Source organism: Astyanax mexicanus, chromosome 6, assembly GCF_023375975.1.
Source record: "Astyanax mexicanus isolate ESR-SI-001 chromosome 6, AstMex3_surface, whole genome shotgun sequence".
Classification (NCBI taxonomy): Eukaryota; Metazoa; Chordata; class Actinopteri; order Characiformes; family Acestrorhamphidae; genus Astyanax; species Astyanax mexicanus.
In genome coordinates, this window is record NC_064413.1 from 790,001 (window position 1) to 817,169 (window position 27,169).

A 27,169-nucleotide genomic window follows, 5' to 3' on the forward strand; every position below is an offset into this window, starting at 1 on the left:
AAAAGTACCATTGGTCTTATAATATAATATTCAAATTTTCTGATTTCTGACACTGATTTTTGGGTTTTCATTGCAAATAGATCATTTTGGTTTAATACGTCTATATTATATATAGATAGTTTCACATTTTGAACTGAATTACTGAAATAAAGTAACTTTTTGAATGAAAAAGCAGCAGATCAGTGAGTATCACTGCAGATCACTGTAGTGTTCAACTATAGCAGCAGTATAGTGTAGTTATTGTAGAGAACAATAGACAACAATACAGCAGTGTAGTGTTACCTGTTAAACTGGGAAGAACAATACAGTTGCAGAGTGTAGTATAAGATAATGATAGAAAAAAAAATAAAAAACACAAGTTATCCAGATGGTAAAGAGAAAAACAAAAATAACATAATAATGAGTATATAGAGGAAGATAAATATCAGATTTTAGGGATATATATATAGTTATTTTCTCACTGTTGTGATGTTATGTTACTAACCACGGTCGCTGGGAGATCACAGCTTATTTAAACTGTACGGCAGAACATCAAATACGCTGCTTGGATTATTGATGATAAGGTGGGAAAAGCGCGATGCTGTGCACAATGTGTCTTTTGTAAACGGAAACTAAAACTGGGGCACAGCAGCATCACCTGTCTACCTGGCTGAGATCCAGCCTCATCACGCAGCAGCAGCAGGTAGATCCTGAGGATCAGGCAAAGAAGGACAGATCTAGATACAGTAGTATAATATATCTGGTATAGAGCTGAACACTAACACTAAATACATTTATACTCTTAATACATTTATACCCATAATAGTGCTACAGTGCTTAGCTGTCCATTTGTTGGCGGTTGGTGTGGTGTAGTGGATAACACCACCCCCTGCTAGTGACCTACCAGGTTTCAATTCCTGCAATTCCTGCTTTGGGTGACTGAATGCTGATCTACACCAATAAGAGTCCTTTGGCAATGACTCTAGATAAGAGCATCAGCTAAACGTTCATTTTTTTATTTTTTTATTTTATAGTTTTATAATATTGCTTTTTGATTAGTTAACTTATTTTGATTAGTTTATTTAAATATTTTTTTTATTCTTATTCTTTTATAGTTTTTTATTATGTATTTATTTATATGTAACTGTTTTTTTTGTTGTATTTTATCTGTTGTTCACTGTTATTTTAAAATGATTAAATGTGGTCATTATTTTCTTTGTCACGTCAATCCCTGTTTTTGTAAATGCTCGGCTACATTGAAAATGAGGGTTGCCCTCAATGTGGGGAGGGGGATGAATACTTTTGCACGCAACACTTTGAGATTTTTATTTTTGTCTCGCTTCTTACTTACGTGCTACTTTGTGTTGGGCTTAAATCGTTTAAAAATGTATTTAAAATATACAATTTAAGTTTTTGGTTTTAAAGTGAGAAAATGTGAAAAAAGTGCAAGAGCTTTAAATAATTTTGAAGTTTTTAGGTGTTTAGGTGTGCAGGTTAATATGGCTGTGAATTAAGAAGTACATGCAGTTTGGTGGCTCTCAAACGAATGATAAACTGGGATCAGGAGGCGTGGACAAATAAAAATATGAAAATAAAACAAGAAATTATACAAGAGTAAATAATGATAAATAAAAAGTAAAGATTGTGAAAGAGGCCAGAGGAGCTGAATCTGAGTACAGGATGAAAAACTCTCTTCCTGCCCGCGAGTCTCAGAATAGAACAGCTGTCAGAGAAGACTAAACATGTGGAGAGAGAGAGAGAGAGAGAGAGAGACAGAGAGAGAGAGAGACAGAGAGAGAGAGAGAGAGAGAGACAGAGAGAGAGAGAGAGAGAGCACGAGAGAGAGAGGGAGACAGAGAGAGAGGGAGGGAGAGAGGGAGAGAGAGACAGAGAGAGAGAGAGAGAGAGACAGAGAGAGAGAGAGAGAGAGAGAGGGAGGGAGAGAGGGAGAGAGACAGAGAGAGAGAGAGAGAGAGAGAGAGAGAGAGAGAGAGAAAGCCCAAACAGCCCCTGTACATTTCTTCTTGCAGCTCTCTCATTTCCTGCTGGCAGAAGCAGGTTAGTACAGGCCTTCACACACACACACACACACATACACACACATACACACACACTAACATCAAAGGTGAACATGAAGGGTGGTACATTTTTTTTTTGACTGCAGGTGAGTGTGCTTAAGTGTAATTTGTTTTATACTACAAAACTACAGACAGAACAACAGACCTATCCTGTACCACACACACACACACTCTCTCTCACACACACACACCAATGACCACACTAAAACTATCTAAAGTTAAATAATGACCACACATCACAACATTAAAGAAACCAGTCCCAAGGACTCCAAGTGTTCTTGGAGATCGCTGGTTTGAATCCTGTTCATGCAGCTTGCCATCAGCTGTCGGAGCCCTGAGAGAGAACACACAGTTGTCCTTGCTCTCTCTCTCTGGGTGGGTACAGTACAGTAGATGGCGCTCTCTCTTTCCCCTCATCACTCCTAGGGTGATGTGGATCAGCACAAGGCTGCGTCTGTGAGCTGATGTATCAGAACCGAGTCGCTGCGCTTTCCTCTGAGTGTTAGCGCTGTGATGCTACTTGGCAATGCTACAACATCAGCAGCAGTTCGAAAAAAGAGGTGGAGTCTGACTTCTCATGTATCGGAGGAGGAGTGTGTTGGTCTTCTTAACCCTCCTGGTGTTGGAGCATCACTAGTGATGAACCTGCACTTCTGATCGAATCGTCCACAAAATCTGAAGGTTGCTAAAATCCAGCAAATGAACTATAAGCAGTAAGTTAAGTAAATTAAAGTAAAGTTCAGTGATCAGTGATGACTTTATCTAAGCTTGAGAAAGCGCTTCTGTAGGGGTGAATAACAAAAGCTGCTTCTAGACAAATTAATACACATTTATACACATTTATACCCTCCAGTAGCTCGGGTTTAGAAGGTTGTCTGGCTGCTGGACAGTGAAAGGAAGTTGGCTGTAGTGAAAGTCTGATTTCTGAATAACTCATAGAAATAGAAAATAATCAGTGAGAGCAGATCTCTGCTTTACTCCCTGCTTTACTCCTGAAATGTTACAAGGACTCACTCGCTCTATCTCTCTATATCTCTCTTTCACTCCTTCTTTTACTTTCTTTACTTTAAGTGAAACCTGTCCAGCAGCAGCAGGGCTTTTTGGTTCGTTGAGACGTTTTCCTAGTGAAGATAAAGTAGATTTAAGTACACAAAGCATTATAGTGCACTAAAGTAGCCACAATATTAATCAGTATATTTAAAAAGGACAACTTTTTTGTACTTATTAAACTTTATTTGTACTATACACTTTATTTATAGTATAAAAATAGTATGTACTGTACTAAAATGGAACTATTTTAAATATACTATAAACTACATCATGTGTGTAACCCCATATTTTAAATATGCTCGCAGCAAAATTATAATACATTTAATAATGACTATTACAACTGTATTACTATTATACACCAGGTATATTAGGAATGTACATATTCTAATAAGTCTATGTATATATATGTCTATGTCATTATCAGTACAGTGATGGCGGCGCTCAGAGCTGAAGCTAGTAGTATTATGGGATGTAAACTGTTTTTTAATGAGCTTCTTGTGCACTTTTTAAGTTATTAATGCCTCGTTTTAAATGTCAGGGATCTCTGGATTCTAGTAAGGAGGTGTGGAGCTACTTTGAGCTGGATAACGGTGTAAAAAGTGATTTATCAGGGTAAATTATGCCCCGTATCTCCCAGTCTGAAGGGTGTTTGTTGGATAAACTGTTAAAATTTCTGGATCTCTGAACGCTGTGGGAGAACGGAGGTGTGCTATTCATCAAAGATAAGAACTTTTTATCATGTTTTACTACAATAAAAGTCCATTTTACACCAGAGTATATATTTTTATTTCACCAGGGTTAGCTGTGATTATCTACGATTTTCCTACAAAGCTACAAAGCCAAGACATTCTCCTTTCTGAAAATGTACTAAAACACACACTCTCGTTTTCTCCCTCTCTGTCCCTCTCTCTCTCTCTCTCTCTCTGTTGTAACAGTTGGACTGTGTTCTTCATGCCCAGAGGTAATAAGAGGCCGTACATGTGCTTTATGGCGTCCTCATTAAACTGAAAGGCAAAAGATCTCCAGTCTGAACGACTAAAACAAGAGACGGAGGAGAAGAAGGAGGGAGAGAAGAGAGAGAGAGAGAGGGCGGAGAGAGGACAGGGGGAGGGCTCTGACTGGGTCCGGGGGGGATCCAGCAGTATTCACGCTCCTCTGTCAGCCTGTCCGTCGGCCGTTTGAAGATTCTGACAAAGAGGGATTTGTGGGCCGAGGGCCAGAAAGTGGGGGGGCTGACTGTCATTCAGCAACTCCTTCACTCCTCTATATCTCTCTTTCTTCCTCTCTCTCTCTCTCTCTCTCGCTCAGCTCCTGTTCTGCTCCCTCTCTTTATCTTTCTCCTTCAGAATGGGACGGGACGCTGCCGCCTCCTGCTGTTTTAATGCAAACCCTTAACACTCGGCTCTACGTCAACCGAGGAGTTAAAGGATGAAGAGTTTTGGAAGCACATGTAGAAGCTTGAGGTGAACGAGCTCTGAGACGAGGTAGAACACTAAATCTGAGTATAGTATAGATTTTTTGTCGAGGGCATCTGCTCACCCTACTCTCACAAATAAAATAATTTCATTTATTTTAATATTCTCTCACTTGAACCTGCTCATTACTATAGAAAAATAACCAGCAACCAATATCCACGGCCGATTACACACAGACAGTACTAGTCTAGCACCTCACCTTTAATATAATAATAAACACACAGACAGTACTAGTCTAGCACCTCACCTTTAATATAATAATAAACACACAGACAGTACTAGTCTAGCACCTCCCCTTTAATATAATAATAAACACACAGACAGTACTAGTCTAGCACCTCACCTTTAATATAATAATAAACACACAGACAGTACTAGTCTAGCACCTCACCTTTAATATAATAATAAACACACAGACAGTACTAGTCTAGCACCTCACCTTTAATATAATAATAAACACACAGACAGTACTAGTCCAGCACCTCACCTTTAATATAATAATAAACACACAGACAGTACTAGTCCAGCACCTCACCTTTAATATAATAATAAACACACAGACAGTACTAGTCCAGCACCTCACCTTTAATATAATAATAAACACACAGACAGTACTAGTCCAGCACATCACCTTTAATATAATAATAAACACACAGACAGTACTAGTCTAGCACCTCACCTTTAATATAATAATAAACACACAGACAGTACTAGTCTAGCACCTCACCTTTAATATAATAATAAACACACAGACAGTACTAGTCTAGCACCTCACCTTTAATATAATAATAAACACACAGACAGTACTAGTCTAGCACCTCACCTTTAATATAATAATAAACACACAGACAGTACTAGTCTAGCACCTCACCTTTAATATAATAATAAACACACAGACAGTACTAGTCTAGCACCTCACCTTTAATATAATAATAAACACGCAGACAGTACTAGTCTAGCACCTCACCTTTAATATAATAATAAACACACAGACAGTACTAGTCTAGCACCTCACCTTTAATATAATAATAAACACACAGACAGTACTAGTCTAGCACCTCACCTTTAATATAATAATAAACACACAGACAGTACTAGTCTAGCACCTCACCTTTAATATAATAATAAACACACAGACAGTACTAGTCTAGCACCTCACCTTTAATATAATAATAAACACACAGACAGTACTAGTCTAGCACCTCACCTTTAATATAATAATAAACACACAGACAGTACTAGTCCAGCACATCACCTTTAATATAATAATAAACACACAGACAGTACTAGTCTAGCACCTCACCTTTAATATAATAAACACACAGACAGCACTAGTCTAGCACCTCACCTTTAATATAATAATAAACACACAGACAGTACTAGTCTAGCACCTCACCTTTAATATAATAATAAACACACAGACAGTACTAGTCCAGCACATCACCTTTAATATAATAAACACACAGACAGTACTAGTCTAGCACCTCACCTTTAATATAATAATAAACACACAGACAGTACTAGTCTAGCACCTCACCTTTAATATAATAATAAACACACAGACAGTACTAGTCTAGCACCTCACCTTTAATATAATAATAAACACACAGACAGTACTAGTCCAGCACCTCACCTTTAATATAATAATAAACACACAGACAGTACTAGTCTAGCACCTCACCTTTAATATAATAATAAACACACAGACAGTACTAGTCTAGCACCTCACCTTTAATATAATAATAAACACACAGACAGTACTAGTCTAAAATCTTAACTTTAATATTTTAAAATTTTTTATGCATCAGCAAAAAGAAAGTATTTTGTACCCGTTTGTGGAGCGAGAGTGCGATTGTTATATTTCCTTATACTTGACTATAATTCTATTTAATGAGCTACTTTTTAATATTTGAACATTTTTAGCTCATCAGAGACAAACATCTGTTTAAAGACAGAAACTAAAACACAACTTTCTACTTTTTTAATTATTTTAAAGAGGGGCTGGGACACGGTTTATGGTTGCTAATCATCTCTCAGGTTGTGTTTGTGTGAATTTGGATCAGCTTGAGAACCTCTGGCAACCCGCCTGTATTTTGATGTTATATTGAGGAGCAGATGTGATGCAACTGCGTCTGTAAAGATAAAAGTCCTGGCTAAAGATGAACTCACATGTGCTGCAAACTGCTGTTAGTAAGCAGCCAATCGTCTGGTCTGTGTGTGTGTGTATGCGTGTGTGTGTGTGTGAGTGTGTGAGGAGGGCAGGGTGTGGAGTGACAGTTCAGTCCAGCTGCAGTGTGTTTGGAAAGGGGCGTTTCTCTGTCTCTGCCTGGTCTACCCTCTCTCTCACCCTTTCTTTCTTTATACACACACACACACACACACACACACACAGTCTGCATAGACAGCTGGAGTCCTTTGTTATATTGTAGCCGTGGCAACAGGCAGGAACATGAATTCCATGCCCTTTCTGCAGGGCGGGCGTCTGTGTTTGTGCCTGATGGACCACTCTGGCTCGGATAATGTTTAAGCTCTTTCTCTTTAAAAGCTCCTGCAGATCTGCTTCTCTTAAAGACTCTGTTGAAAAACTGAATAAAATAAAACTTTAGAGAACTCTGACACCTGGGGGGAGTGCCTATACACAGAAGTTTAGAACAATGGGGGGAAAAAACGACGACAACTACAACATTTTTATTTAGATCAGCGCTTCTCAAACTGTGGTACTTAAAGCATCATTAAGATGCTTACAGTACACTAACTAAACAAAAAAATCAGATTAGTCTAGAAATGTAATGGAGTGTTTTGAGTTATAAAGCAAAACAGGAGTCCAATTTCCAAACACTGGATACAACTGTTTTTGCCCCAGATGCAAAGCTCACACGGGTTGCCAGCTTATATACAGTTCTGAAAAAAAAAACACTTCAAAATAATCAGTTTCTCTGATTTTGCTATTTATAGGTTTATGTTTGAGTAAAATGAACATTGTTGTTTTATTCTATAAACTACAGACAACATTTCTCCCAAATTACAAATAAAAATATTCTCATTTAGAGCATTTATTTACAGAAAATGAGAAATGACTGAAATAACAAAAAAAGATGCAGAGCTTTCAGACCTCAAATAATGCAAAGAAAACAACAAGTTCATATTCATAAAGTTTTAAGAGTTCAGAAATAATCAATATTTGGTGGAATAATCCTGGTTGGTTTTTAATCACAGTGTTTAATTTTACGCATCTTGGCATCCTGTTCTCCTCCACCAGTCTTACACACTGCTTTTGGATAACTTTATAACTTTAGGTTTTCAATTTGGTTAGCTATGATTAGCAACCGTACTGAAGCTGAGTGATTACCTGTTCAGCAAATATATCATTAGTTGCAGCCCTAATAGACAGACACGTAGACAGACAGACAGGTAGATAGGTAACTGACATTAGTCACCCCAACTAAAAGGCACAATAGTGTATATTTTAAGCTATAACATTACAAATAATAAAATAAATAAATGTATTTCCTTTCAATAAAAAAAATATTTGTTAAAACACACCTATCCTATCCTAATATTACTGTGTGTGTCTGTTGTCTGTCTGTCTGGTTACTGTGCGAGTAACCTAATTTCCCCCAGTCTAAGTTCACACACACACACACACACACACGCATGGCCTACTTCCCTCCACACCCTACAGCTGTCAACTACCCTGTCAATCAGTGACAGGAGAGACAAACACACCGCGGTTAATGACTGACTGAAGACACTGAACCTGCAACCTGGATAAAAAACGCAAACACAACCACGTTACATATACACACACTGCACACACACACACACACACCCATATATACACACTTTATTATAACAAACCCTACTATGAATATCTTATCTATCTATAATGTCTAATCAATGTAATAACTATATAGTACAACATTTTACAGTTATTTTAAAGAAGTAATAAAAGTAATAAAACATACCAGAGCTGCTAAATTATTATTTAAATTTCTTAAAGTTTAAAAAACACAATGCTCAGCCAAAGAAGATCAGTCAATCAGCTATCCTTCCTGCACCGCCTCTAAACCCATACATCACCCAGTGCCCCTCCCAAACTACTCATTCCTTTTTTCCTTTTAGCATTTTTTTAATTTAAGCTAAGGGTGAAGTCTAAAGATAAAATCAGGGGATTAAGTTACCCATTAAAACAAAGTCGAGCACACATAGTCATACAAAACATTATTATTATTATTATTATTATTATTATTATCTAATGCTATATAATGATAGAGGTAATACGTTTTAGAACTTTATAACTTTAAACAATTAGCTTTAAGCTCTTTAAGCGTTCCCGGGGTTTTCAAAGTGTCTGAATCTCTCTCTCAATCTTTCTCTCTTTTTCTTTCTCTCTCTATTGTCTGAAAACAAAACAAAGCCGTGCCCTGAAGGAGGATGAGATTAGCTTAGCGGCCCATTTACTTCAGTTCCTGTCTTAACATTCCTGCTGCCATTCATACTGCGCTCTAATGCTTTCTCTCTCTCTCACACACACACACACACACACCTCAGAGCTTTAGGCTACACACACTGACAGGCTGACAGGTCCGTAAGTATTTGTACAGTGACACAAATGAAGAAATGAATTAAAATGAAGAAATCGAGATCTGAGTTTATTATTGGTTTCCTCCTGATCCGAGTCACTGTGGGTCCAGAACCCACCCACAGTCACTGGGTGTCACTAGTTCACTAGTAAGTGAGTGGTTGTAGAACCACACACAGAGAGGTTTAGAGAGGTGGGGGGATGGTGAAATGGGTGGGGATGATAATAAGGGGGGTGATACGCCCCTAAAATATGAACCTTTAGCGATTATGAAGCCAGAAAGGATTGAAGAGAGAAGAATAGAAGTAAAAGATAAAACAGACAGCACTAAGTGATTATTCACACTGAATAAATTCAGCCTACATGTCTTGTGCGAATGGTGCACCGAACTGGAACAGTTACTGCATCTACACCTGCGTCACAATAAGATTTTTTGTGGACGATATATTGTTCCAGAAATGATCGCAATACACAATATTTTTTTGTTTTTTTAAGACTATTAAATGCCACTGACATTATGATAACAGAATCGCATAAAAAAGTAAATATGCACTTTTTAAAGACAGCAAAAATAAAATAATGATTTATTATAATTAGTTTGGAAATTATATACTTATCTCTTCACCTACTTTAGTCTTAGTTTAATGAGGAATGAGAACTTGAGTACATAAATTAAATTAAAACATCAAGTTATTACAACTAAAGGGGAAGTTGATTTAACTTTTTTTTTGTTATACTATAAGACCAGATAAGTTGAGTTTACTTTAGGCAGACGGTTTGCTCAATGTTTTATTTAATGAGGAATAAAAACTTGAGTTAGCATAAATTAAAATATCAAGTTATTATAATTAAATGGGAAGTTGATTTATTTATATTTATTTGTAAGGTAGCCCGGGGGGAGAATCACTACACACTGATGGTGAGTGTCTGGTTAGTCAGAAACTGTTGGACACACCCTGTATGCAAATAGATTGTGACAGAAGCCAATAGAAAAGAAGCTGTTAATGACAAAACTCAGACTAAACTCAGTTATTTTTTATAAGTTGGTTCAACTCAAAGTTTGAATCAGTTTGAATAGTACAGGATAACTCAAACTAATAGTTGAGTATTGTTTAGAAATCCAATATATCCAATTTTATATAAAACAGATTTAAATCATTTGAGTTCAAACAACGTATGGGTTTACAGTGTCCACACACTCACACACACTCACACACGTTTAGTTAAGAGTAAAATAAACCTACACACTCAAATCACCTGCACACACACACACACACACACACTACAGATTTACCATTACAGCTCAGCAGTTACAGCCTGGTGCAGTTCACTCCCCTCTCTCACTCTCTCACTTATTCACCCTGTCTGCATACCTGTGCGATGACAGAACAGCGCGAGTGTGTGTGTAAGTGTGTGTGAGAGTGTGTGGGAGGTAGAGAGAGAGAGAGGTAGAGAGAGAGAGAGAGGGAGAGTTGTGTCCTGCTGTGCTCTTTTTCCCCCCTCCAGCAGTGTGTCCCTGTAAGTGACTATTACAGCCCACTCACACACAGCACAGCCTGTGCTCCTATCCAAACACAGAGAACCCACCACATACACTTTACCTCATCCACAACAGACACTCTGTCTCTCTGAGAGTGTGTGTGTGTGTGTGTGTGTGTGCTTTGAAAGCAGAGATGTATGGCCGGAGAGGTCATAACCTGACACCACAACACCACATTAACATACAAATACAGAGGAATGCGGTCAAGAGTTCATACCTTAAACTCACAAACACACAAAAACACACATATATAATATTATCTTATTTTTCACAAATAAAAACTATATTTTTAAGTCCTTAAAATTAAAAGTAAGCTAAATAATTTACAAATAAATCAAACCATCTAACCCGCAGCCCTCCTCGACTCCTCCTCAACCTCTTTCTCTCATTAGTTCTCCTTAAGCTTTGTGTCTCTAGGTCTGACCTCTGACCCCTGGCATCCTGTGCGGTGGGGGGAGGGGAGGGGAGCGGTCAGAGAGGAATGCTTTTTGTGTTTTTGAGTTTCAGATGGAGGTCTATAGGAGTCCTGCAGGGAAGCTGCTGGAGTTTTTCTGAGAGGTAAAGAGATAATTCAGTACGTTTCAGTGATCCGTCGACTGTGGAGTTAAATGCAACTTTAGGGAGAATCATCCCAAACAGCAGATTCATTTAGCAAATACTAACAGTCTGACAAATTATGATACATAAATAATAAAGCAATGCAACAGATACAATACTCTGCATCTTTTTAAAAGTGTGGCGATGTTGTCGTGGGTCATGTGAATCAGTGTGAATCAAAACACTGATTCAAATGAATCGATTCAGTTTGAATCTGAGTTTCAAGTTTGACATCACTGTCTTTTAGTCTTTAGTTTTTGTTATTTTGTTAGTTTTTTGTTAGTATTTGCAAGTGATGGAAAAAAGTGGGGCTTTTGGGAGATTGAATCAAATGAACCAATTGATTCGGTAAAAGATTCAATCTTGTGATACGTTTGAATCATCATCCACCACCACAGTGACAGTGATCTGGTGGGCGATAAAATCAGACTCTTAAACTGTTCAGATTGATCCCAATTTCAATTTCACAAATGCTAAATACAAATGAAGAGAAATAAATAATAAAGGGATGCAGTGTGTGTGTGATTTTCTTACAAAACAAACAGTTATAATGTTTTACATCTATTTTAAAGTGTGGCGACGTTTCAATGTTGTTATGTGTCATGTTGACACCAAACAAACACAGTTCTGAGATCAGGTATCAGATTTCAGCTCTCATTTAGAAAAATATCGGGACTAATCATTCTGATCTCAGATCAGCTGCCTGCACTTCTTAGGCGTGTTTCAAAACATGCAAAAAAATATGTCAAATTATATATCATCACATAATGAAACCTTTTTTTGTTTTGATACAGTCTTTGAATCGGTGTGAATCAAAACACTGAATCAAATGAATCGATTCAGTTTTCTAGTCTTTCTAGTTTGTGTTACTTTGTTATTTTTCTTATGGTTTCTGTTAAAACCTCCTTCTATTTTATAGTGATGCCAAACGTTGGGCTTTTGGGAGATCGAATCAAATGAACCGACTGATTCGGAACAAGATTCATGAACTTTGCAAAAAGATTTAATACGGTTGTAAATTGAGTGACGTAAAGAAACCTGTTCTGGGACACTAAAGTGGCTTTTTTTTTGTTTTTTATACAGACTTTGAATCAGTGTGAATCAAAACACTGTGATTCAAATGAATCGATTCAGTCTGAATCAGAGTTTTGAGTTTGTGAAGTGCTGTTCTTCCTTTAAGAAGAATAATTCTCTCTCTGCTCAGGAGGTGAGAGGGTGAGCGGCAGGAATGCAGGGGACAAACGAGAAGCTCAGCAGGAGAGCAGGAATGCACACACACACACACACACACACACACACACCAGGAGTTTTCTCTTTTTAACTTTGGTGACATTACTGAACACACTCACTTTTCTCACAGGTCTCTAAGCACCTGCACTGTATGGTTCATGGTTGTCTGCTACGTTCACATTACCAGGCTGAAGTGACTCAAATCTGATCTGATTTTTTCATGGCTGTGTGAATGTGCCAAATCCATTTTTTTTCCATATGTGGTCCTAAATCGGATACGTATCCAATCCACGGACATGCGACATGAATGTGAACGGTCAAATCATGCATAATTCATGCAGAAGTCTTTTTGCTTTTACACATTAGCATTAGCATTAGCGCTACGTGCTTCTCATGCTCTCGTACCCACACTGTATCTCTTGGTGCAGCTGTGCAGCTATAGCAGCACCGCCTGTCCTTTTTTCACCTCCTGTATCTGAGCATGAACTTCAGAGCAGCTGTTTACTCTCCACTCCAGCAAAAGATGCTCCACATATGAGCTGCTAACTCATCCATTTCCCTTTATAAAGCTACAAGTCTCTCCTCTCTCTAATATGAGGGGTTTTGTTGTTGGTGAAGAAGGAGGCGTTTATACAGGTATCAATGTGCAGCATGTGAGACGATTCAGGAACAGATTCTGTGTTCACATTACACACAGATACAGATCACTTATATTTAACAATATCTGAGCAAAAAAATCAGATTTGAGCTTGTAATGTGAACGCAGCGTAAGTGAAGTTGCAGTCTTAAAGAGTGGGTTGGGTCATTGTTGTTGTAAATTAGGAAGAAAATGGGATAAAAAAAGAAAGAAAGAAAACAATTATGATCTTTAATCTAGCATGACTTCACCTGAATATCACACAAAAATCAATCCCACAAATCACCACTAGCCCCGCCCCTTCCCTCACATCCGTCTCCCAGACCCGTAAGGGGTTATTATACATATAAAACATCATTATCACCATAAATTATCTGATGAAATGATCAGAGAGCATCACTGTGAGAGTCGTCTCTGTGCTGGAACTGAGCTACGCTGCTCTGCTGCACATCTCTGAACATATAGTGTAATTTCTGGCTTTCTGTAAATGCATGTTTTCAGGCTACACTGATATACACCAGAGTAGGATCCACCCAAAACATTCACACACACACACACACACACACACACACACACTCTCTGGAAAAGTAGAGACAGTCTGTAATTAAGGTTTGCCCCACCCTCGGAGTGAAAACCTAAACCATCCTACACACTCTGATGTGCTCACACACACACACACACACACACACACATACACACACACACCCCAAACACCCTTACCACACACACAGATTCTGGCCCAGCTCAAAGACAGACAGCACAAGAACAAACCAAGCTAAGACTAAAAGAAAGACAAGAATGAATAAATGAATGAATGAAGGTGAATCGAAAAAAGGATTCAGTGTTTCTTTTCTGCATGTGTTTTCTGTGTGTATGTCTTTTGCATGTTTTTTCTACATGTGTTTTCCGTGTATGTTTTCTGCATTTATGTGCTTTTTTTGGTGTTTTCTGCATTTTTTTGTGCTTTTTTGCATGTTTTCTGAGTGTGTTTTTTTCTGCATTTGTCAGCCTGACAGGACTCTGTGAATGATCTCACTTCCCTTTACTGTGACCTGAATCAAAGCATTCCTACAGTAAACAAAGAGGGACAATTAAATCGTAAGAGCACGAGACTCTGGGTCAAACAACCCAAACACAACCCAACACAACCCAAACAGCTCCTACAGCCTTTCCTCACTTATAAAACATCTAAAACCTAAAACTATACCAATGATTAAACCGTGTTCTACCAATAACCAAACTTCTATATATCACCCACAATCCATTTCACCAGGTAACAGGAACACATGTATCTCCAGACACACACTTTTATTTATTTATACACAGTAATCTATAGTCGTATAATCCACACATATATACATCTCCTTATATCTTTCTCTTATCAATCGTTCTTCACTCTTCTGTTGTGTGGAGTTTTCAGTGTTCACTAGCTTATTTATCTGTAATTAACTGTAGTGCAGAAACTGTAGTGAACTGATGGTGAACTGTTGGTTGATGGAGCAGATCTTGTGGTGTTCCACAGGGTTTTACTGTAGGACCAATCAAACTTTATAATGTTAGTAATGTTAATATTGTAATATTAGTTAGTTTTCCATTCAGAGATGCTTCGAGCACCACAGTTTGAGAAACACTGCTTTAGAGCAGGAATTATATTTTTCGGAAGGAAAAAAATATTTTTGGAGGCTTTGGCAAACTTAAATTTACATTTTGATATTTGATAACAAGCTGATGATTTTAAACAGATGTTTTGGAGCAAGGAAGCACCTAAAACATGCAGAGTAGGAATAGAAAGTCTGATTCAATATGGTTAAAGGGGTCTAACTGCACAAACCTATAAATATAAAAACACTTTTTTAAATTTAGTTTAGTGTAAAGTTTACAACAAAAATATAGTAAGCATATAAACAGCCAAATATACTTCTTTATACATATTCTTGAACATATACATAACATATTTGCATTAATGACCCACTTCAACACCTCAATGTATTGGACAAAGATATGCCATATACCACTATACTATAGACAGATAGACAAACAGGCAGAGAGACAGACACATATATATATATATAGATATAGAGGTATGGGATGGTATGTTAAGGAAAGATGCGACACTGAATAAAATGAAGAGTAAAATGTATTAAATACAACATTTTATAACATCAATACAATAACTGCATAAATGGGGCATATACCTATTGCAAGAGTAAAAAAAAATGATAAAAATAAATAAACAAATATATAAATAAAGGAAGGATAATTAATCAATATATATTATATGGAGCCACTGTATACTGACTGTTGTTTGTATCTCTGCTGCCCCCTGTAGGCCACATGCAGAACTGCACCCTGGCCTTGACCAATCAAACCACAGCAAAACAACATAAAAACTAACTGGAACCAAATATAGTTATATATATATAAATATAGTTATATATTTGTTGCTTAAAACATCAACTAAAAAGATCAATTGGTACTTTTGGTACTCAGTGTGGGCATTGTGCCAAGTCCTGCTGGAAAATGAAATCTGCATCTCCAAAAAAGTTGTTATCAGAGGGAAGCATGATGTGCTACTCTACTCAGGAGCACAAGAAAATCATTGTCTTTTAGAAACTGGTGCAGAGACATCTGGATCTTATCTAAAGCGAGTCTGATCATGCGGAGTGTCTCCGTCTCAAAGTGAAGGAAAGCAGGAAATCCCTCTTCCTTTAACATAATTACACGTCTGAGTCTGATTGATCTGCTGGAAGAAAACGAGACTCTGATATAAATCTGCTTTATTCCTCCAGACTCCGCCCCACTTTCACTCTGTATCCAGGTGAGCAGCGTCACAGAACCGTTAAAATACAAACCCTAAAAAAACGTTTACCCTCCATCCATCATCATAACAGCTCGACTCAGAGAGAGAGACAGCATGAAAACGAACTGGACCAACAGACCATAATACAAACCCTAAAAACCGCTTACCCTCCATTCTCTATTATAATAACAACGACTTAATAAAAAACCCCTAATCCAGTGAGGTTTGGAAGTTGTGTAAAACATAAATAATAAAAAAGTATATGGTGATTTGTTAATCTTTTAACCTATAATCAATAGAATTCAATACAAAGAAAATATATTAACTTTGCAAATCATGTTCTGTTTTTATTTATAACTTAGTCAATGTACCAACTTCCCAACTTCTTAACTTCCCAACTTCCTAACTTCTCAACTTTCCAACAATGTCCTAACTTCCCAAATTCTCAACAATGTCCCAACTTCCCAACAATGTCCTCACTTCCCAAATTCTCAACAATGTCCCAACTTCCCAACAATGTCCTAACTTCCCAAATTCTCAACAATGTCCCAACTTCCCAACAATGTCCTACCGTCCCAACTTCCCAACAATGTCCCAACTTCCCAACAATGTCCCAACTTCCCAACAATGTCCCAACTTCTCAACTTCCTAACTTCTCAACGTCCCAACAATGTCCCAACTTTCCAACAATGTCCTAACTTCCCAAATTCTCAACAATGTCCCAACTTCCCAACAATGTCCCAACTTCTCAACTTCCTAACTTCTCAACGTCCCAACAATGTCCCAACTTCCCAACAATGTCCTAACTTCCCAAATTCTCAACAATGTCCCAACTTCCCAACAATGTCCCAACTTCCCAACAATGTCCCAACTTCCCAACAATGTCCCAACTTCCCAACAATGTCCCAACTTCTCAACTTCCTAACTTCTCAACGTCCCAACAATGTCCCAACTTTCCAACAATGTCTTAACTCCTCAACTAGTCAACTTCCTAACCTCTTAACTTCCCAACGTCCCAACAATGTCCCAACTTTTCAACAATGTCTTATCTCCTCAACTTCTCAACTTCCTAACTTTTCAACTTCCCAATATTCCAACTTTTCAACTTCCCAATGTCCCAACTCCCCAACTTTACTGGAACTGGGGTTGTAAAATCAGTGTTTTCCTGTTTTTCTGTCTCTGTGTTTAAAGTGGTTTTGCTGCGGCTCCTGTGTGTTGATGTGAGGACAGTAAATGACGAGGTTACTCCTGCTCCTGTGTGTGTGTGTGTGTGTTTAATGTGTGTTTGTGTGTGTGTGTGTGAGTGTGTGTGTGTTTAATGTGTGTGAGTCAGTCTGCAGTGTCTGTGTTCAGAAGCTCTAGTTTATTTCCTGTCAGTAAATGACGGCTGCAGGCTGAGAGAGTGATGTAATCAGATTTTATTCTCTTTATTCCCACAGAAACACATTTACACTCTCCTGATTCAACACTGAATTATTCTTCATTTCTTTATTTCTGTCTGTGATCTGTTAGCTCTGTTTCTTAGCCTTTTATTTTACTTCTATAAACTGAAATATAACCCTGATATCATGATTTGTATGATATTATCAGGTTCTCACCAAAACAAAGCCCTAGAAAATGATAATGAGAGTAATACAGTTTTCTTTCAGTACAGACTGTTATAAAAAACATTTCTAATACTCTATAAACTGTAGTAATATATTTCTGTAGATTTGTGTTGTAATACTACAGTTGTTTCTATACAGATTATTACAGGAAAACAACACAAGCAATAATATATAAATTACTGTAGATTCATATTGTTTTACCCCTGTTATTATATAAGGATTATCACATGAAGAGAGAGAGAGAGAGAGAGAGAGAGAGAGAGAGAGAGAGAGAGAGAGAGCAAAGGAAGAGAAGAAATGAAAAAATAAACTGGATTAAATCTTAATTCATCTTCTTCCAGCAGAAGGAGGATAAAAGCTGTTAAAAGTAAATCTGACTGTAAACTCGGGTTTATGGACTTAAAGCTGCTTTAGAGTGGATAAAACTAGTAGAGACACTTTACCTGATTCAGACACACACACCTACACACTCACACACACTCTCTCATACTCACACACACACACACACACACACACACACAATAAGCAAAGGAAATAAAAGATCAGTTAAATCACAGAGTGTGATGATGTTAAAGTATCAATTACAGTCATCTCCAAAGTGAACACACTCTCTTACACACACACACACACACACACACACACACACTATACACACACACACACACTATACACACACCTCTTTGATAGTGTGTGAGGGAGTGTCTGACAGGAAATGATTATCTTGGCAGCTGAACTGGGCGTGCCAAACCCAGAGAGAGAGAGAGAGAGAGAGAGAGGTATAAAGAATTACAACAAATAACAGTGTTATTGATATCTTATTAATTTATCTATTCTTTATTCAACTATATGATTTACTTCTATATGTAAGGTATGTTAATGTATATATTTTTGATATGTATTGTTATTTTTTATCTTTTATATATATATTAACTACTTGTTTTATTGCTTTGGCAAAAGTTGTTATTCGCAATTCATGCCAATAAAGCTATTTTAAATAATAAAAAAATGAGAGAGAAAGAGAGAGTAAGAGAGAGAGACAGAAAATAAGAAAGAAACAGAGAGAGAGAGAGAGAGAGAAAAAGAGACAAAAAAGAGAGAGAGTTGAGTGAAGTGTCTCTGAATGAGGTTAACAGTGTGTATTCTGAGAACCACTGATTCACCAGATGACACACACACACACACACACACACACACACACACACACAGCCTGAGTCTTTACTCACAGCCTGAGGGCAGAACATTAGAAACACATGCAGACAGAGTTTATCCTGCGCTTTAACGCCACCTAGTGCTCACAACAGCACTGTACATCACTGCACTTTAACCTACACAACACTCCCACACTATTAATAACACTGATTTATCACTATCACTCACCAATAAATACAACATATTTATAATGTGTATGTAGGGCTGGGTATCGTTTAAAATTTTAGGCTAATTTTAATTTAATATGATACTTTTTCCCGATACCTTTTTCTAAATTGTGTAACAAAAAATAAATACACAAAACTGAATTATTCTGGATCTTGATGGAATGAAAAGGAACAATAAATATGTATATTTGTGGCACTTTATTAAGAACAGAAACAGCAGCATTACTTTAACTGATTAAATTAACTAAACTTACTACACTTATTAATATAACTTTTTCCCTACGCAGACTACTGGACTCAGTTCAGTTATTAAGGGTTGTTTTAAAGAAATATAAACATAACACACTTGCTTATTCCTGACTGATGGGATCACCTGACTCCACCCAGATTGGGACTTGAACCCAAGACTCCAGTGCTGAGAGGCGAATCTGTTATAACCACTAAGCTACAGTGCGACTCAATAATATAAACAGTTCCTGCTCTCATCACCTACTTAAATTCAATAAAAAAATAGAATATATAGATATGTTACACACAGAGTGATCTATTTCAGGTGTTTACTTCTTCTTTTAATGTTGATTTAATATGATTACTGCTGCTGAAAAACTGTATAAACTGTATAACATTATTAATAGAAATGCAAATTATTTAATAGGGGTGGGAATCGTTTACTATCTCACGATTCGATTCGATTCCGATTTTGGGGGCCACGATTCGATTCAAAATCGATTTTTGATTCAAAACGATTTGAATTATAAAAATTTCTGCTTCTGGCTTATGAATCTTATTGAAAAAAAACCCTCCATAATATACACTGGTCCTGGAGCAAGTAATGTGTTACAAAAACAATAAAATGTGCAGGAATGTGGGTCATCAGTGACAGAGGAATCACTGGGATATCACAATGACGTTAATGAACAATAAATAAATAATAAATAACACTGCTTTATTACCAGGCTACTAGCGGTGGTGTGTAGGTGACGCTGCTGGGCTGATGTGATGATAGCAGTGAAGCGCTAAAGTTCAGGAGCAGCTGCTGATTAACTAGTTAACTTTAAGGTCGTTGTATTTCTTCAGAAAGGGGGCAGGAGGTGGAGAAATTAATTCATATGGTCCATTCCTTAATTCCTCTGTGATGAGGAGCTGAAATTAGCTCTGATTAGCTTATTGTATTTTTCCGTTCCGCCTTAAATGCTGCAGCCCGCTGCCACCTGTAGCGTTATTTAAGGTGGAACTGGAAAGTTAGCTAGTTAGCTAGCTAACAGTTACTGAAACTAACTACTAGCGATCTTTTTTATGCTTGTTATGAAGCATTCTGCCATAAAACATTGAAACTACACGTTAATCTAAGGTAATATAGTGCTTGTTCTGCCATCTTACCGGTGATTCTCAAACACCTACGCTCTGTGTGTGTCTGGAAGATCTCCGTTTGAAGGGACAAGCCCTATCCCCAGGGTTGCCAGGTCCAACAAAAATACCCAGCCCAAAATCAGTCTAAAACCCGCCCCTCAGAATCGATTTTGGGACATTTTAAATCGATTCTGAATCGTAGTAAATGAGAATCAAGATTCTTATGTGAATCGATTTTTTGGCACACCTCTATTATTTAATGAGAAACAAGGTAAAGTCCCCTCCACATTTACTGCAGCTTAAAACGGCTAAAATTATCAAGTCCAGTGCAGAACATCAGCTGCATCAGAGGCGGAGGAGTCCGGGAAGGGATTTAAAAACATCTCAAAACAGATGATGCAACTTTGGCAAGAGCTGCATCCAGATCTCCTGATGATACTGATGATATTTTAGGATCATTAGAGATAAAATCACACACCTCAGGTTCTGCTCTTGGGCTGAACTTGCTACATAAACTTAAAAATGAATGAAATATAATGAAGAGGAAGATGGATGATCACAAACCATCAAACCACCAAACTGAACTGCTTTAAAAAATGCACCAGGAGTAAAGCAGCATAAAGTTATCCAAAAGCAGTGTGTAAGACTGGTGGAGGAGGAGAACATGATGCCAAGATGCATGAAAAAAACTGTGATTAAAAACCAACCAGGATTATTCCACCAAATACTGATTATTTCTGAACTCTTAAAACTTTATGAATATGAACTTGTTTTTCTTTGCATTATTTGAGGTCTGAAAGCTCTGCATCTTTTTTGTTATTTCAGTCATTTCTCTCATTTTCTGTAAATAAATGCTCTAAATGAGAATATTTTATGTGGAATTTGGGAGAAATGTTGTCTCCATACCAAACACATTCTCAAACACATCAGCTACCGAACCTCACACACAAATCTCCTGCATCTACAGGGATCATGTGATTCTGTGGGTGAGGTGTTGGTGCCAGCCTCTATCCTGGCATCTGCAGCTGCTTCAGTTCCTCACATATTACACATAAAAATAGATGACCAAGTTGGACAGGGTCTATAGACTTTGCCCCCCTTCTGCCCACCTCCCTCTCTCTCTCTCTCTCTTCCCCATCCATCTCTAGAGGGTTTTCCATCCACCAAGTTTTTGCGCATTTTGAAAATGCGCATGAAAAAAGCTGGATGGAAAAAGTCAAAAATTCGAAAAAAGCCCCAAATATCGCAAAACGATTTTTATGCTAGGAGGGGGTGGAAAAGTTAGAATATCGCATCGCCAAAATTCGGAAAAACTGGATGGAAAAGGGTTTTTCGCATAAAAAATGACGTATCAGGCCTCAAGTCATGTTATTCTGTACCATGTGATCAGACCTAAAACATGGCGGGACATGCTTGTTTGGCGTCCTCTCCCACGTTATCTATAGTTTATTCGCATAACTGTAGTGAATGGAAACACGGCTTAATTCGCATTTTTTTCTGCCGAAATTTGGAAATTGCGCATTCTTTTTTCGAAAGGTTTAGATGGAAACCAGGCTTCTGTCTTTCTCTCTCTTCCCCATCTATATCTCTCCCTATCTATCTATCTTAAAGTGTATAATAACAATACAGTAATGCCGGATGAGATAGCAATGCATGGACACAACTTATGAAAGTGTTGAAATAAGATAGTAATGTGTGGCCATGATTTATTAGTGTCGTAACGAGATAGTAATGCGTGGACACGATTTATTAAAGTGTTGAAATAAAATAGTAATGTGTTGGAACGAGATAATTCAGCACTGGCCATATAAGTCGTCCCATGACTTTATTATTTAGTTCCCACACCTTAATAAGTCATTCACACAACTTAATTATCTCAATCCTGCGCTTTAATAAGTCTTGGCCAATAAAGTTATTAAAGCCGGTATCGGTTCAGTATCGGTTCTGTTCGGTTTTATTCATGGATCTCTCGGCGCTGCTGGAGTGAGTAAGCAGAAAACACAGCTGAGCCGACAGGAATAGTACACAACGCAAGAGTGTGTGTGTGTGTGTGTGTATGTTAGTGTGTGTGTGTAGTAATCATGGTGTGGTGTGTAAGTGTGTGTAAGAGTGTCTGTGTGAGTTAGTGTGTATGAGAGAGTGAGTGTCTGTGTTAGTGTGTGTGAGTTAGTGTTTGTGTGAGTTTGTATGTTAGTGTGTGTGTGTGTGTTAGTGTTAATGTGTGTGTATAGTAAGTTTGTGTGTTAATAATGGTATGGTGTGTTAATGTGTGTAAGAGTGTGTGTGTAAGTGTATGTGTGTGTTTGTGTGCTAGTCAATGAGTGTGTGTGTTAGTGTCTGTGTTAGGGCGTGTGTGTGTGTTGGTGTGTGTGAGAGAGTGTTAGTGTGTGTGTGCGTGTGTGTGAGTGTGTGTGTGAGGAGGGCGTGTACTCACAGAGGCGGCGGATCCAGCAGTCCCACATGCTCCGCGCTGTTCGGTAACCGGTAACGGGATTTCGGTAATCAGTGAGCGGGGAGCGGAGAGCGGAGAGCGGGGAGCACCGCGACCGGAGGAATCTCCCGGTTTCCGGTAGAAACTCCAGCTCGAGCCGCGGCTCCGTGTTTTTGGTCAGTAATGAGGCGCGCGCGGAGGGCGGGTCTCTACAGCGGACTGAATCGTGACGTTTTAATCTATCGCGACAGGATTGGCTTATAGTTCAACTAATGGCCAATCACAACCAGAAGGCGGGGCTTGGCGAGGCAAGGGGTGGAGTAAACACATGATACATAATAAAGAATACTGAGAGCTTAAAAAAAAAAAATATATATATATATATATATAAAATAGATAGTAATGCTAGTTCTGATCTGATTACCAGAACAAAATATTTAACTCATTTTAACCTCAAAATATTTAAATAAAATAATAAATACAGCATATTTTATTATTTATTAAAAAATGTCGTAATAATTGGATGTAAAAACATCAAAATAAAAAGAAAGAAAATAACGTATTTATCCTGATTTATGAATTTGACTGAAGCATGTTTTTTTGTTGGACGGGCTCAAGTAATATTTAGTACGGCCATAAATATAAAGCAAGGGGTACTTTTTTCTGATTTTTCTAATTTACAATTAATAATTAATTCCCTTTAAGATAAATCAAATCTGTTCTTTACTAGTGTAAGTTATTATTAAGTGCCTTTATGAAGGAAGAAACAGAGGTATAAGTAAAGTACATTTATTTTTTGATGTAAAAACTAAAATTACTTTCTCCTGATTTCTGTTGGACAGTCGAAATAAACACACACACACACACACACACACACACACACACACACACACACACACACACACACATACCTAAAAAATCACATAATAAAGCTTTTCTTGTACAGTCACATACAGAACTATAACCATTAACAGCTCACTGCCACCATCTAGTGGTGTAGATCTGCAATAACTGGTCCTTTTGTGTTTTCTGTGTTTATATAAATATCAAGATTAAACTACAAATATTAAAGATTAAAATGCAACATGATCATGTTATGTAAATATATTAATATATGGGCTAGAAGATGACCTCTGTGCTGTATAGCTCTGTTTATCTCCATCAGCAGCTCATCAGATTCATTTCACTGAGAGATCAGATAAATACATCTTATCCTGAGTTAGAACAGTAAACACTGAGATCACTCAGATGGATTTAGAAATGATTAAAGCTCAAAACACTTGTTTATATGATCTCACTTATATTGTAGAGCTCATCAAATTTACATCATAATAAAATATCTTATAAACCAGCCCAGAGTAACACAATACACAGCCCTGTCAAACCCAATACAGAGATATACAGTAACCAAGTAAATCTACTATAATTCTGTACTTAAGTACTTAAATACTGAACTACTTTACTAATGTAATTTAGTGCAAATCATTGGATTCTGTTTTTATTTATGATTTATACAACATCCCAGCTTCATAGGAATTTGGATTATAACATTTATTTACTTGTTAGACAAGATTTTCAACTGTTTCTGTGCTTATAATTGTGTTTTAAATGTAGTTTAAATGGTTAAACTCTCTGTTTTAATGTGTTTAACTAACTGCAGAAATTTGCAAAATTGCATCATTTCAGCAAAAGCTATCAAATAAATCAAATCTGCTTTAATGGGCGATTAAAGGGGTTTTCACAGCTGGACGCAGATTATGCCCCATTAATGTATAGCTGGATTATACGCACTGAGTTATGTAATTACAAAAGCCAGCAGATTAACTTCTGGTTCGTCTCTTGATATTTTATTCTAGGCCAAGTTTGAAAGATGTTTAAGTGCTATTTTAGCTGTAGCTCTGCTTTATACCTGACTCACAGTGTTTTTCTATGAATACGGACTAAAAACTTCATGTTTCTGAATAATTTTGATCACATGTAATCACAGTAATTTAAGGTGGGCTGAGTAATAAGTCATTTGGCTTAAGAGGGTTTAACTGTGAATGTGTTTAAAGCTTTTAGTCACTCAAAGCCCCCGAGAGCATTCAGATAAAAGCTTTAAACCGTATACAGTTCTGAGCTGATGTCGTTTCACATTAGTTTTAAGGTGGTTTGACTCAGCTGCTGCTGTAATGTGTTTATGGCAGTTTTCTAGTTGCATAATGACTTTATTCAATGAGTCAGAGGCATTTGAGCTTAACGCATCATGAATCAGAATCAAACCAAACTCAGAATTCAGGATTGAATTGAGAATTCTTGAATTTAAATTTACTTGTAGGAGAAATTTATATACAGCTCTGAAGAAATGAAGAGATCACTTCAGTTTCTGAATCAGTTTCTCTGATTTTGCTATTTATAGGTTTATGTTTGAGTAAAATGAACATTGTTGTTTTATTCTATAAACTACAGACAACATTTCTCCCAAATTACAAATAAAAATATTCTCATTTAGAGCATTTATTTACAGAAAATGAGAAATGACTGAAATAACCAGCATTAAAGTGGCGGTTAAAAGGGTTAAAAGGGGTTTTCACAGCAAAACTGTTTCACAATGGATTAATTTGATTACTTTAAAATGAAGATATATAATATTGTATGGATGTAAGGGTTAGACAGTTTAGATAATTGTGTAAAAATTGTGATAATAATAATAACTCCAGTAAAGTACAGATGCAGGTGTATCTGCTGTTGTTTTGTATGTTAGGTTAGAGCAGTAGGGGGTTAAAGCAGGGAAAGCTCTCGCGGACTGCACTGCTCTTACCCTGCTCTCACAACTGCTATAAATCATTCAGATACACACAACCAAACACAGAGAGAGAGTGAGTGTGTGTGTGTGTGTAGATTAATTGAAGAAACAGGGTGCTGAGCTTGCAGTGAGGCGAGAGAGAGAGAGACACACACAGAAAATATTAACCATCCAAAAACGAGCCGTGAACTTCTATAAACACATTAAATCCAGCCACCCCCAATCACTCCATTACAAAGCTCTGACCAATCAGGAACAGAACCTCCAGAAGAGCCCCCTTACCCAATTAATCCTAAACATCACCCACCTTAACCCCGCCGACATTACACACTCTACACACCCCCACCACACACTCACCCAAACACTACGACCCAACCCGATCCTCACCAGACTAAAAGAACAGTACCACCACTACTGGACCCAGAGTATCCAACACCAACCCAAACTGCAGTGTTACTCAGCCCTGAACCGAGAGTACACCCTCGCAGAGTACCTCACACTGATCCCAGATCAGAACCTCAGGAAAGTCCTGACCATGTACCGACTCAGTGATCACAGCCTGGCCGTGGAGACGGGTCGGCACAGACGGACCTGGTTACCCAGAGAGTCCAGGCTGTGCTCTCACTGTGATTGGTCCGTGGTGGAGACAGAGTTGCACTTTCTGACCGAGTGTCCCAGGTACGCCCAGATCAGAGAGAGATATTATGGACAAATGATGGACATCTCTCCTGAGTTCCTGCACTACAGTAACAATGAGAAACTCTCCTGTTTATTAGGAGAGAAGAGTAAACTCCTCCCACTCTCAGCTCTCTATATCACAGCCTGTCACAACCTGAGAGACAACCACTCTAAACAATAATCAATATCCATTATTAATCAATATTACCCCCTACTGTTCACTTATTTATATTTAGATTATATATCTATATCTCCTTTCATTGATATGCCATTATTATTGTTAACATTGTTATTTCATATTTAATATTTTTCATATCAATATTATTTAATCTCTTCTTGTTTAAGTTGTTTTATTAGATTTTCTTTTTTCATTGTGTTTATATTTGTGTATTGTTTGTCTGCTTTGGCAACAGTGTACCTTGTGACAGTCATGCCAATAAAGCTTTATTGAACTTGAACTTGAACTATAGAGAGAGAAACAGAGAGAGAGAGAGAAACAGAGAGAGAGACAGAGAGAGAGGGAGAGAGAGACAGAGAGAGAGGGAGAGAGAGAGACAGAGAGAGAGAGAGAGAGAGGGTGAGAGAGAGACAGAGAGAGAGAGAAAACAACAGAAAAAGACAGAGACAGAGAGACAGAAAAAGAGAAAGAGAGAGACAGAATGAGAGAGGGAGATAGATAGAGAGAGGGAAAGAAAAACATAGAGACAGAAAGAGAGAGGGAGAGAGAGACAGAAAGACAGACAGAGATAGAGGGAGAGAGACAGAAAGAGAGAGGGAAACAGAGCAAGAGAAACAGAGAGACAGAGAGAGAGAGAGAGACAGAAAGAGAGAGGGAGAGAGAGCAAGAGAAACAGAGAGAGACAGAGAGATAAAGGAATAAAAAAGAGAAATTGTGCAGGAGAAAGAGAAAGTAAATGAGAAGAGCCCCTAAGGTGACATCATGAATAAAAAATAATTGATGCATAACCACAGCT

General features: G+C 37.6%; 1 protein-coding gene across 3 annotated transcripts in view; it reads right to left on the reverse strand.

Moving 5' to 3' along the window:
• The window catches only part of dlgap1b (discs, large (Drosophila) homolog-associated protein 1b), a 92,972-nt gene that overhangs the window by 18,436 nt on the left and 47,367 nt on the right, over positions 1–27,169 (reverse strand). The gene's annotated exons all lie outside the window — the stretch shown is intronic.